A 13,975-nucleotide genomic window follows, 5' to 3' on the forward strand; every position below is an offset into this window, starting at 1 on the left:
GAGACAATGGGGTATAGATTTCCCAGCTGTTCCTGGTCAGGTACCTGGGTTGGCAGTAGGTGATCATCTTCCCAAGGCTGATCATTCCTCTCCAAGGCCCTCTTCTGCAATGGCCGGTCTTGCTGGGCCAGAAACCACTTCCTTAGCTTGCTCCTCTGGCTTAGGAGAGTAGCAGAGTCCCTGCTGCCGCTAGCCCCAGGATGCTTCGCTGCCCCTTGTTAGATTCCCCTAACCCTACTCACTCCTTGGTTAATATTCCCTTCACAAAACTTTCTTCAATCACTACTTTTGAGAGCACCTTCTATTTCATGCCACAATCCAAGCAATTAATAGGAGTTGCAGTTGGTGAGTGGAATTAAGAGGAACTGATAAATGGTTCAACATTTTATTTTATCCTGCTTTATAATTTCTTCTATATTTAAAAATGAGTAGGTGTTACTTTGGTAATTAAATACACATATGCACATGCACGCACATAATAGTACCTCTTTAAAACAAATAAGATTTATTTATTTACTTGAGAGAGAGAGTGGGGAGGGAGAGGCAGAGGGAGAGAGGGACAAGCAGACTCCCTGCTGAGTGGGGAGCCCAATGTGGGGCTCTATCCCAGGACCCTGAGATCATGACCTAGGCCAAAATCAAGAGTCTGATGCTTAACCAACTGAGCCAGCCAGGTGCCCAAGAGTCCTCCTTTTTTGTAACATGCTTCCCATTTGAACATTTGCAGAAGCACCATTTATCTCTTCTAAGTACCACACCTCCCCCGGTGGAGGAAACTCTTAACCAGCATCTCTTCCCCAATGACATTTTAACACCAAGTCCCTGATATGCATTCTCTCGGTGCTTATAAAGCCCACGCACTCTTCCAACACAAGGCATCTTATTAATCCAAGATCTTATTTCAAGTCTGTGACATGGCAATTTTACACAGCGCCTTTTCAAGACTCCTAGCCCGAAAGAACAAAAGGCACAGGTTGATGTGTTGTAAACAGTAAGCTTGTCTGCTCAGGGATTCTAAAGACACAAAATTGGTTTATTATTGCTTTTGCTTTGTCTAACCAACTATTTGTGCTTGATCCAAAGCACAAGTCAACTTCCCGGCCTCAGATTTCAGCTAACAGCTTAACTTAAAGCTATTATAACTCTGGCCCCATTTAGTTGGATCTGAAGGCCCATTTATGAAATGGATTTAAATCTGGGAACCTTAGACTCCCAACCTGTGCTTAGTCGGAAGCCCCTCTTGGCTGCTATCTGATGGCCTGATGAACTTGAGCTGACCTATTGCTTCCTTCTGGTTCCCCAAAAGAAAGAAATCCTTCTCGCAATTTCCTTCATTCTTGTTAGGACTTTTCTACCTTCTCCGATATCCATTTTTTCTTTTGCTTTTGCTTTCTGAGTTCATTTTTTCCTCGTGAAAATGCTTACTTCCCAACACTCATGAGAGACTTTGTGATTCCAAAATGAGACCCAAAAAGGCATAAATCAAATCAAAAGGTGGAAATACTGGTTGAGTTGTTTGAAATCAAGATGGGTTCTTCCTCAAATACCACAGTTGCTATAACCCCCCCACACGCACACACACATACACACACACGTTCCAGAAACACAAGTATGCAAGCACTTAATATAAAGCAGATACAATCCCCATTCTCAGAGCATATATCTAATTAGAGGAGCAAGAATAATATGTTCTATATATTTGCAGCTAGTCTATGTCTCAGTATATTTTTTCTTGTCCCCCCCAAGATATATAAGAAATAGAGCTCTACTTTTCTTTGACTTATACTATTTTGTCTTTCAAGCCACCACTACACCATTACCATTTCATCAGAGTGGTAGAACTAAATCCCATTCAACCCTATACCTGAGGCTGTATCTAGGTTTTAGGTGGTGGTAACAGGGGCCGTATGTTATGTCAAGGTGTCCAGAAGGGGAGATGAGCCAGCCAGGCCCTCACTGGCACCTGTCCACACAGAAATCCACTTAAACATGCATTGCCTGCCTGGTCCTTGGTATGAGGTCCACCCATGTGATCACAGAGATAGTTCCCTTTCAATCCACTTGCTCCTTCAAGTTTTAGGGTTCTCTCTCTGAATCCTGGGGTCCTTGTGGATACCCAAGTATCATCCTGCTGTTTCTGTGACATGAGTAGGTGCAGGATGTCTAAGCCATTCTATAGCTACCGCTTCTCTAGGATCTGGTGGCCTCTTGGGGCACGAGGAGGGGGAGACACAAACCTATCTGTGGTTTTGCTGCTGCCCCAAACCAGGGAAGCAGATGCAGGGCTCTTCCTTCTGGAACCCACCAACATCTACACTCTTACTGCCTTCTATCACTTTCATCCTACTCTTACTAAGAAAAAACTTCTTCTTATATATCTTAATGGGTCTAAAGTAGAGGTCAAATTGCAAAGCTGAAAAGAGCAGGGATTTGCATATATATATGGGATGCTCTAAGACCTGGTCAGCACAGAAAGAGCCTCTAGAGGAAATACTGCACCACCACTGGATACATTTAAGAGAAATACAATAATTGTATTTTAAACTATCAGTTTTTAATACTCTGGAAATTAAATCTCATTTAAATCTAGTTCAACTTATGATTTTAAAAATTGGGAATAAAATCAACCTGACCATCTATAAGGGTTAGACAGTCTTCCAAAATCTTTTTAGAGGGTGTCTGACCAAAAAGTTTGAAGGCCAACTACTCCTGAACCTAAAAGAGACTTACATTTGAAATGGATCTTGAAAAGTGAGTTGAACATTGCAGGGTGGGCATGCTGGGGAAAGAAAGTCCAGGTAGAGGACTGCCCTCCAGTCTTGAGGAAATGAAAATGCAGGCATATTTAGAAATATATGAGGAGCTGGTATAATTGGAATATACATGGAGGGCCTAATTTGCCCCTCTAATGAGCCTAGACTTGTCCTTAGGCAAAAAGGAGAAATGAGTCTGTCATCTGATCAAGTTCAACCCTTGACCAATACTAAGAGAACAGTGGTTAAACTTCTGAAAACTTAATGTCCAGAACATAAAGAACTCACACAATTAAACAATAACAACAAAAACTTGATTTAAAAATGAGTAAATTTAGGGGTACCTGGGTGGCTCCATGGATTAAGCATCCAACTCTTGATTTCAGCTTGGGTTGTGATCTGAGGGTCATGGGATCAAGCCCCTCATTGAGCTCCATACTCAGCAGGGAGTCTGTTTGAGATTCTTCCCCTCTGCCCCTCTCCCTGTTTGTACACTTTCTCTCTCTCTCAAATAAATAAATAAATAAATCTTTAAAAAAGATAATGAGTAGACATAGACACTTCTCCAAGAAAATACATAAATGGCCAATAGGCACATGAAAAGATGCTCGATGTCACTAATCATTAGGAAACTACAAATCAGAACCACAGTGAGATCCCACTTCACACCCATTCAGACGGACATCATCAAAACCAAAGTAAACAACAACAGCAACAAAACAGAAAAAGACAGGGATGGTGAGGATGTGAAAAAATTGGGACTCTGTGCTCTGCCAGTAGGAACATAAAATGGTGCAACCACTGTTAAAAAAACAGTATGGTGGTTCCTAAAAAATCAAAAATAGAATTACCATATAATCCAGCAATCTCACGTCTGGGTATATATCCAAAAGAATTGAACTCAGGTTCTCAAAGAGATATTTGTATACCCATGTACATAGTTATGAACATAGTTATTTTCACATGTACATATTTGTACGTGGCTATATTCATATGTACATATTTGCACACCCATGTTCATAGGTTATGAACATGTTATTCACAATAGCCAAAAAAGCAACCCAAGTATCCATTGATTGATGAATGAATAAACAGAATGTGGTCTATACATAAAATGGAATATTAGTCTTAAAGAAGGAAATCCTGACACATGTTACAACATAGATGAGGCTTAAAGTCATTACTGGTTAAGTGAAATAAGGCAGTCACAGAAGAACAAACACTGTATGATTCTACTTATATGTGTCACCTAGATAGTCAAATTCATAGAGTTAGCAAGCAGAATGGTGGTTGCCAGGAGCTGGGGAGGAGGACACATGGAAGTTACTGTTCTAGGCATGGAGTCTGGGAAGATGACAAAAATTCTGGAGAGAAATGGCATTGTTGGCTGCCCAACAATGTAAATGTACTTAATGCCACTGAATTGTATGTTGTAAGATGATTAAAATGGTAAATTTATGTTATGGGTATTTTATAATCTTAAAAACATTTTTCACACAGTTAAAATAATACATTTTATGTATGTTTTAAGTGAAAATTTACATTTTAAATTTTTTCTGGAAACTTAAGTCTCTTTCTCTGGAGACTAGAAAAGACTTGTTCAGGCTCAGAGTTTGAGCTTTTTCTAAACAAATCACCTTGACCCTTTGTTAAAACCTGGTGCTTTAACATCCTTGCTGTTTTCTCTCCACCTGCAGTCTTGTATCCTCCATCCTTGTTGACTGCAGCACAGGGTTCAATTAACTCTGTTTGGAAAAAAATACAGACTTTCTGTCCCCAAGAATGGGTCATCAGCTCCTCAAACATTCCCTCAGGCTACCCTCCAACCTGCTTAAGCCTCTGTCCCAACTGCATTGAAGTCTGTTTCCTCTCTTCCTCAGATGCTTGCCAAGCTCTCTCCCTCTCAAAAAACAAATCATAAAATGAAGTTAAAACAAACCCTGCTCTGCTTTATTCCACGTGTAGTTACATCGTACTGCAGCAAGTTAAAGTTCAGATCTTTGCAAGTTTACGGTACTCTGGTCGTTCGTTCAACAAATGTTATTGCACATCTGCCAGTGGCAGGGATGGAGCGTGACAAAGGCAAGGAAGACATGATTTCAGTCATTATGACGTCTGCGGTTCAGTAGGGAAAACAAATAAATAGGAAATGACAGCCCAGAGTGAAAATGCAACCGTCCTCAGAGGAAGCACTGAGTGTGGGCAGGCAGGCTGAGGCTGGGGAGCGAGGGGCACCCAACCCGGTTAAGAGATGGGAAGAAGAGAATCCCAGAAAGAGGAAGCCTCAGTGGAGAAGCCTGCAGCAGAGACAGATGCTGAAACACAGGGTAAAAAGCAGGTGCATGTCCCCGAGATCCCAGAGCCACCGTCTCATTTGTTTCCCTCCAAAGTCCTCTGGCTCTTCCTTTTGTGTTGACAGCCCCCAGTTAGTTTTTCCAACTGTTCCAACCTGTTCAAAACTTCCCAAGAACCAACAGGAGAAAAACAGCACCTCACCTTTTGAGCTGTAATTCCTTGAAAAGACTTAGGCTTTCAGGACATTCGGCACCCTGTGTCATCCCCTTCCCCTTTCCTTTTCCTCTCTCCTTAGCACTAGGGACAGTGGCACTGAGCAAAATATGCATTATGCAAAAGCAACTTGAAGCTCTAAAGTGTGATCAAAATGGTGGGTATGAATCATCATGATTAATAATGGGATGTTTTGTACAGAGGAAAGTGCAGAGTCTGAGATCCCAGGAATCTTGGGTCTAGTTCCTTCCTCTGACTCTGTGACCCAGAGTAAATTTTAAATGTCTCTTCAGCACATGCTGGCATTTTACTGCATCTTGCACTTTATATTCTTACCCTCATCCCCAAGCACGCACACACATGTATATGCTTGGATAGGTGACACAAATATGGAGATATGTTTCATTTTTGTAATATAGATTGATTGTAGGTTTCTGGGTGATCACTCTAGTATTCCTTTAAATTTTCTCAATTTTTGAAACTTTCATAGCAAAAATTTAGAAAACAAAATTCCTCCCTTCCAGCCATTTTCCATCTGTGACCTGTGACTTTCCCTCAATTTAAGACACTCTCTGGTCCCAGACAATATCATACCACCCCTTCTTCTGATATCAAAATTTGCTCAGAAATATGTAGTTACCCATTATCACCTCTCCTTAGCTTTGGGCATATTTATGCTAAGTTCTTACTTTTTTAAAGAGCATTCCCATGTTACCTCTAACTATAACATAAAGGTTTTGTAGTTTCTTTAAAGGATTTCAGAATGAGCGAGTAAGAGAGGATTGGAGGGCCAGGGAGGCTGTCTTCCCAGACCCGCATAAAGCACATCGAAGAGGCTACATCTGCCTGTATACACCCACGCGTGCATAGCACAGTATCCCTTTTTAAGCCACGTGTCTCAAGTGGACTCTGCTTTAAATTGGCTGCTGCGCTGAGCCCCATTACCCCCATAGACGACCGACCACTCATTTGTCAAGTAAGGCCACTGCACCAGCTGGGTACTGGACTAGCTCCCCTGGGCTGCTCATTAAGCATGTGGATCCTGGACCCCACTCCCTGGTACACGTGGTCAACAACATGCGAAACACTGCCCTGGATGCCCCATAGGACTCTCTTGAGCTATAATACATGGACGTTTATGACAAAATAGTTGTGGGCTGTGTGCTCCCAAGAGAGCGTCTGTCCCACGCCTCCTCTCTTTCCCCCCACTCCCACCCCCTCTTCTCCATCCATTATTCACAGCATGAGCGGGACCTTATCAGCCCAAAGGGAAATGCTCTCCTGACTCTGCTGACCTGTAAGCCTAAGGCAAGAGAACTCAGAAGAAGGTGGGGTTGAAGCAGATATGCCACAATCCAGGAGGATTTTCCTCTCTTTTTTGGCCATCCTCTAAAATAAAATATAACTGCTCATCTTTCTCACTACACGAAACTGTATTTTTAAAAAGATTTTATTTAATTATTCATGAGAGACACAGAGAGAGAGGCAGAGATATAAGCAGAGGGAGGAGAAGCAAGTTCCCTGCAAGAAGCCTGATGTGGGACTCGATCCCAGGACTCTGGGATCACCCCTGAGCCAACGGCAGACACTCAGTCACTGAGCCACCCAGGGGCCCCACGAAACTGTATTTTATAAGCCACATTGCCTGCAGTTTAAGTGCTATTTTCTTGTTGTGCAGAGCTCTCTTTTTTGATATATTTTTTGGGAAAAGCTTTGTAAAGGCCTATTTCAGCCTAAAAATAGAAATACTTTCCTTTAGGAAGTCACCGCTCCCTTCCTCTCACATATTTGAGGAAATACTGCAGATATAACTGTAATGATGTTAAAAAGGAAATCCAACCACAAAACAAATTCCCTTCCAAGTGTTTTCACAGGAGCCTATAACAGCTGATATCCAAAAGATGGGAGGGCGGGGGCGGGGGGGCTCTTTCCCCTCAATGTCATACCGGGCCTTCCATTTTCAGTGGGCCAAATGTTAACTAAATTGAAAAGAAAGTCAACAAAAGTCCTTTTCATTCTGGGACATACAAGAATGCAGGGCCTCATCCTGAAGTTTCAAGTCACTGAGACCTTCTACCCGGCTGAGTGAACTACAGGAATTCATTCAATAATCCTGTGGAATGATCCTTCTTGGGAGAAGATGGAAGCCCAGAGCACCACCTGACCAGCCTCAGCAGTGACCCCTCATTCTTCCCCGACTGTTCTCTTGTCCCGACTTGTCTGGATTATGTGATTATCATAACACCAGTACGCAGGGGAATCCTTGAAGGAGTCCTGACTGTTTTTTTCTTCAGCATGTTTCAAAGAACTGACAAAAGCAATTGAGAAAAGATTTCTTTCAGATTTGCTGTTCCTCAGGCCAGGGGTACACACACTTTGCCTTGACCATCAAGGGCATTATGTCAAAGCAATGAGAAGTTACAGGTGCAAGCTGAATGTATGCTATTAGCCGCCAAACCAGCCTGCAAAAATAAAATTCATGTTATCTCTCAGTTTTATGCCAACTGGAGATAATTATCAATGAGTAAAACAACAATAAGTTACAAGACAAGACAGTCCGGATGCAACAAACTGCTAAAATTGATGATAAAACTTGAAGGAAGTGTGCAGTTTGAGTTGAGCATCTGGGGAAGGCTCCATGCAGAATAAAGAAAATAGACTAGCTGTTACTGCCATGGGCTTTGCAAACTGCCCTCATCTAGAACTTGGATCCGGTACTTATTAGCTATAGGACCTAAGGCAAAATACTTAACCCATGTCTGCCTTGGTTTCCTCATCTGTAAAATGGAGATAATGCAAGCATTTATCTCAGAAGGTTGTAATAAAAAAATACACACATACAAACACACCCATATGTATAGATAGATAGATAGATAGATAGATAGATACATGTATTTATTCTTTTACCCATTTTCACAGAATATAAGCTGCATGACAACAGAAAATATTATTTGCTGCTATGATGACTGTCCTGTATTGACTTAGCTAAATTGCGAGTACATTTCCAGCATTCTCTTCCCTGCATATTCTTGGGACAGTGGCCATAAGAGAAATGTGTATGATATTTGGAAGTTAAAAGTGAAGCCTTCGCCATATTTTTCTGCTCTGAAGGTCAGTGCAGGGCTCCAGCAGTGTGTTGGCTTACACACGAGGTCACTGATCTGCTGGCACACCCTGTTGCATGAGGCAGCAGCCAGACTCATGCTTCTCCACTTCTCAGCAAATCTCTTCCTTCAGCTTTTTTGAGTCCTGGGCCAGGCATGAGTGCAGCTCCGTGGCGTCACTGCCTCCTACAGGTTCCCTCTGTTAGAGGCAATGACAGACAGGTTCTGTTTTTTTCTCACAGGTCAGAATCTGCCCTTGTTGGTACCATTTTGCATAGTTTTCCTTCCCCACTAGCTGGTCTTAAACTATAAAGACTTATGGATCATCACCAGATGGAGAGGCAACAGCCTTGCATAGAGTCCCCAGCAGCTTCTACAGTCATGGAGTCATGGAGTCTAATTCCTAAAATAAATCCTTATTCGGCATCATTTATAGTGATTTGGCTTCTCTGACTGAACCTGGACTTATAGGGAAACTGGTGTCAGACATGGTTCCAGATGACATGTTCTCTGACTCAGTTCTAGAACCAGTCTGAAATTGGTTCTCTGATCTCATCCAATTTAAAGGCATGAATGATCCAGGATCATTCATATAATTGATAATGGTGGTCTATGAGATGCAAGCAGAAATTACTTTAACGATTACCTGCAATCGAATGTCAGTAGCAAACAAAGCTTTGGGTAATAAAGTAGTTTCTTCTAAAAAAAAAAAAAAAAGACTTCATAGGGATGCCTGGGTGGCTCAGGTGGTTGAGTGTCTCGATAGAGTCCCACATTGGGGTTCCCACAGGGAGCCTGCTTCTCTCTCTGCCTGTGTCTCTGTCTCTGTCTCTCATGAATGAAAAATTTAAAAATAAAATAAAATAAAGGCAGGAATGATCCAGGACCATTAATGATAACTGATAATGGTGATCTATGAGATGCACAGCAGAAGTTACTTTAATGATTACCTGCAATCAAATGTCTATAGTAAACAAAGCTTTGGGTGACAAAGTAGTTTCTTCTACAAAAATGATTCATATATTATGGAGTTGTTTGGTCACATTCTGGAGAACTTAGGGGGAGAAAATGATGCACTTGGGCTTTACATTCCCAGCTCAAGATCTGATGAAAGGATGAGAAATCTATGCTTGCCCTGAAATCAAACGTTTTTCTTGTAGCTACAGGACCAAGATTTCTGAAAAATAAGCCCAAAGTCCAACCCAAATGAATGACCAACCTTACAGGATCTCTTTTACTATAGTTAAGGCAATGATTGGAAAGGAGTAGGACCACAAAAATTGGGAAGGGGGCATAGAAGAAGTCAACACAGCTGGGGACCTTATGTCCTCAAGTTCTGCTGAATCTTCTTTGCCAGTAGAAGAAATCCTTTCTCCCATGTCTAAGGAAGTTTTCAATCTTGTGCCCAAAGATCCTGACATGGTCTCTTCTAAGACCTTATCCAAGAGATTGGTGAATCTCCTCAGGGTGAACCTATTGATTCTAGATCAGATTCAAATTCTAGCAGGTCCCAACAGGTACAACATATGACCTATGACATTGCCATATACACCAAAAGAACTGCAAGATTTTACCAATTTACATCAACAGAAACTTGGGGAGGAGGCATGCTTGGGAATCCAATAACCTATTGGATCATGGTGGAAGGAGTACACTGTTGAATTGGACTGAATTGTTTATATAAATATGTAATGATGTGTGTTACATAATATAAATTGAAACAGAGATTCTATGTGTTCTTGATATAATGTGTTTGTTCAGTGGCAGGGAGTGGCTCTGTTTCCTTATTTGGTGGACTGAAGCCTGGTAACTTGGTTACCTGGACCCAAAGATAGTGACACTAAAATGTTAAGGAAATAGCAAAGAGACAGCTTCTTCTATAGAATGAATAGAAAATGGGATGGTAGTAACAGTTTCAAATATACACAGGGCAACCCTCTTGGGTCATCTCCCTCTTTGGGAGCCTTCTATTATCACTCAATAAACTGCTTTACTTATCACTAAAATAAATAAATAAATTAATAATAATTAATTAATTTTAAAAATTCAAATATATTCAATCTTTAGGAATAAATGAAAAGTAATGGATTATCTTCTTACTCATGTCTACAAGATTCAGCCCTTGTGAAGTTTGTTTCTGCTTTTTACACTAATTCCAAGAAAGAATATCATCATGGATGAATTTTTTTCCAGCCTGTGTGTGTATCATTGCAATTTGCAAATATTCTTGCCTATCAAATAATGTCTGGGCAACGTGGTTAAATTTAATGATTCTTTTTTTTTTAAGATTGTATTTATTTATTCATGAGAGATACACACAGAGAGAGAGAGGCAGAGACATAGGTAGAGGGAGGAGAAGCAGGCTCCATGCAGGGGGCCTGATGTGGGACTTGATCCTGGGATTCCAGGATCACACCCTGAGCCAAATTTTTCTTCTTTTAAGAAAATTCAGTCCCCAAATACTCTTTGTACTCTTTAATTCTGTTTTTTATTTTGAAAAAAATACATACTCTCTAAGATGTCAGCCCTTAAAAGGATAGATTGATTGATTGATTTTAAAGATTTTTATTTATTTATTCTAGAGCATGAAAGAGAGAGCACAACCAGGGAGAGAGGCAGAGGAAGAGGAAGAAGTGGACTCCCCACTGAGCAGGGAACCCAACACAGGAGTCAATCCCAGGACTCTGAGATAGTGACCTGAGCCCAAGGCAGATACTTAACCATCTCATCTGAGCCACCCAGGTGACCCAGAGGGGCATTTTTAAAAAGAGAACAATTATGTTATGGCCTTTTACAAATATAAATCTCATTGTGTAATCTAAATGAATGATTTTTTAAAACTCTAGGTATAAGTAGGAAGAGGAAAAGTGTTCTGAAAATCATTGTCCACTATTGAGATCACATATAACATCCACATATGTTGATATTACTTATGCTCCTTGAAAATTTTCAAGGGGCAAGATGGGTCTCTTCCTCTGAATTTACATGGAACTTGACAATTTAATTTTAATCTATAAATATTTTAGAAAATTGTATCCTTTATCACATCAATACCAGCAGGAAAGTTGAGCTATCACAGCGTAAGGGGTTAACTCAACATCTATTATTTATTCAAAATATGTAATTTTAAAAATCTAAGATTTGGTTAAATGTTGCACCATGTAACCTCAACATGTTCAAATTTCAATTTATAAAATTATTACATTCAGAGAAACGTATTGAAGTTCTGTTTTTAAAACTGTAAGATAAGAAAAATAATATTGTCTGCTGTTACCACAGCCTAATAGCCTGAAAAAGTTTTGCAGGTATGACTAACTAATAATTGCTATATAATCCTAACCTGATTTATACCACTGTAGCAATTTTATGCTAGATTTTCCAGTATCAAAGCAGAGCTATAGTCATTTTTTAAAGATGATCATTATGCAAGTGCAAACTTAAACAATTCTGTTTACTAGAATTTGCAACCTGAGACATCCCCTTGAAACAAATACAAAACACCCAAAGAATGTATATATGAAAGGGAGCAAGAGTGTGTGTACATATTACCTTTTTCACAGGTTCTGCCTTCATTTTCAAGCATGATAATATTTACTTTATAGCAAATCCCACTATATATCATAAATACATTATAATAATTTTTCTTTTTTTAAGGTTTTATTTATTTATTTGAGAGAGAGAAAGAGCACAAGAGCAGAGTGAGGGCAGAGGAGAAGTGGTCTCCCCGCTGAGCAGGAAGCCCAATGTGGGGCTTAACCCCAGGACCCTGGGATCATGACCTGAGCCGAAGGTAGGCACTTAACCAACCGAGTCACTCATGTGCCCCATTATAATAATTTTTCATCTGTGTGAACAAGTCAAAATCTTTAGATCCACACTCGTGAACTTCCCCTAAAATGTTTCTAATAAGACTCGTACAATGTAAAGATTAGTAGGTTCTTATAAAATATCCACTTCCTCTCACTTCTAGACATTTTCTATAACTTTTGGAAATTTTTAATATAGAATTTCAATGTTATTTCTTCTCTCCTTGGATTTCTCTGTCGTGGCAGCTAAAATTTAATTTTTAAAAAGTGATTATCATTAAATTCAGAAGTTCTTGGTCTTGGTTAGTTGTTAAGAATTTTGATGCCCAAAAGATGTAGGGGGTCTCCATAAATCTCTTTAAATGACATCTCATGAACCATTTCTTCTTACTTTTGCTGTTGATTGGTGCTTTCTGAGACATTTAATCGAATCCTAAGTAGGGTTGCCAAATAAAATACAGGACATCCATTTAAATGTGGATTTCAAATAAATAATGAAAATGTTTTCAGTATAAATCTACCTCAACGATTGCATAGCATATACTTACGCTAAATTTATTTTCATAGTTTATCTGAAATTCAAATTTAACTTGCCATCCTGTATTATTAAAAACAGCTTTATTAAGATAGTCATGTATCATAAAATTCTATCACTTTAAGTATAAGAAGCCACGGATTTCAGTATATTCAGAGTTGTGCAGCCATTTCACAAGCTGATTTTAAAACATTTTATCACCTCAAAAAGAAACCCTGAGCCCCATCCCCGAGGTCCCCTTATTCTGCAGCCTTGGGAAACCACTAATTTACTTTCTACTTTTATAGATTTACCCATTCTGGACCTTTGACCTATATGGACTCACACAATATGTGGTCTTCTGTGATTACCTTCTTTTACTTAGCTTGATTTCAAGGTCCATCCCCGCTGTAGCATATTATCAATGCACTTGTATTTTTATTTCTAAATCTGGCCATGTTAATCATAAGGCAATAGGGAATAGAACTATTTTGCCTAGCATAAGGCAAAACAAAACAAAACAAAACAAAACAAAAACCTGTTCATTTCTACCAGACTCTGATCCAAACTGACCCCTGGAGCTACTCTATCAAATTCTCACATCTCCTTTGAACTCCCAAAATTTGCCATTCTGGATTTGGGGACCTGGGATCAGAAACAACTATGCTCAAGGTAACAGGATTGGAGCAGTTGGTGGAGAAGTTGCCAGAGGTCCAAGTGTAGGATGGAGAAGGATCCAGTGCTGCAGTTGGCTGGTAAAAGGCCCGAGCTGGCCATCACACAAACCCAAGGGGTGTCAGAGCTGGGTTTCTGCCTTCCAAACACTGGGCCTTTTATGATGGCTTCTTTCCTTTTCTCTCTAGCTTTCTCCTTGATGATGGTTATCACCAGATTTTCTCTCTGTGAGACTTGAGAGGAAGGATAAATAACACTGGGGCATTATCTGACAAGCTGAAGATGGGGCTAGCCTAGCCAGAAATAGTGGTCTTGGGGTAGGAAGAGGGATATGATTTTAAAACAGTCCTACTGTACATATCTCAAGGGCCCGATTTTGCATCCACCTACATGGTTCCCCCCAGCCCCCAGATTCCAGTCCCAAACTACCCCAGCCCTGACTCCCACTACCACCCATGATAGCTACCTGCAAGGAGGTGGTGATTTAAGATGCAAGGCCCTGGCTTTCACCCTGATAGTCTGCTGTGCTCATGGCCTTGAAAACTCTGGTCTGTGCACAGTAAACCACTGCTCCAAGATTTCCCTATCAGGACTATGGAGGAGGAAGCATTAAAA

General features: G+C 40.4%; 1 protein-coding gene across 7 annotated transcripts in view; it reads right to left on the reverse strand.

The window, feature by feature from the left end:
- Positions 1-13,975, reverse strand: part of LOC112675239 (storkhead-box protein 2) — a 556,032-nt gene that overhangs the window by 529,827 nt on the left and 12,230 nt on the right. The window contains exons 4-6 of one of the 7 annotated variants that reach the window (XR_003145827.3): positions 13,827-13,952; positions 12,720-13,593; positions 11,979-12,604 (exon numbers count right to left, since the gene is read on the reverse strand). The exons of 3 other annotated variants lie outside the window; for them this stretch is intronic. The gene's annotated coding sequence lies outside the window, so the exon portion shown is untranslated. Of the gene's footprint in view, positions 1-8,135; positions 8,565-11,978; positions 12,605-12,719; positions 13,594-13,826; positions 13,953-13,975 lie in introns of those variants that run through there. 3 more of the 7 variants (XR_003145828.3, XR_007402663.1, XR_007402664.1) reach the window with 3 other exon arrangements.

This window comes from Canis lupus, chromosome 16 (genome assembly GCF_003254725.2).
Source record: "Canis lupus dingo isolate Sandy chromosome 16, ASM325472v2, whole genome shotgun sequence".
Classification (NCBI taxonomy): Eukaryota; Metazoa; Chordata; class Mammalia; order Carnivora; family Canidae; genus Canis; species Canis lupus.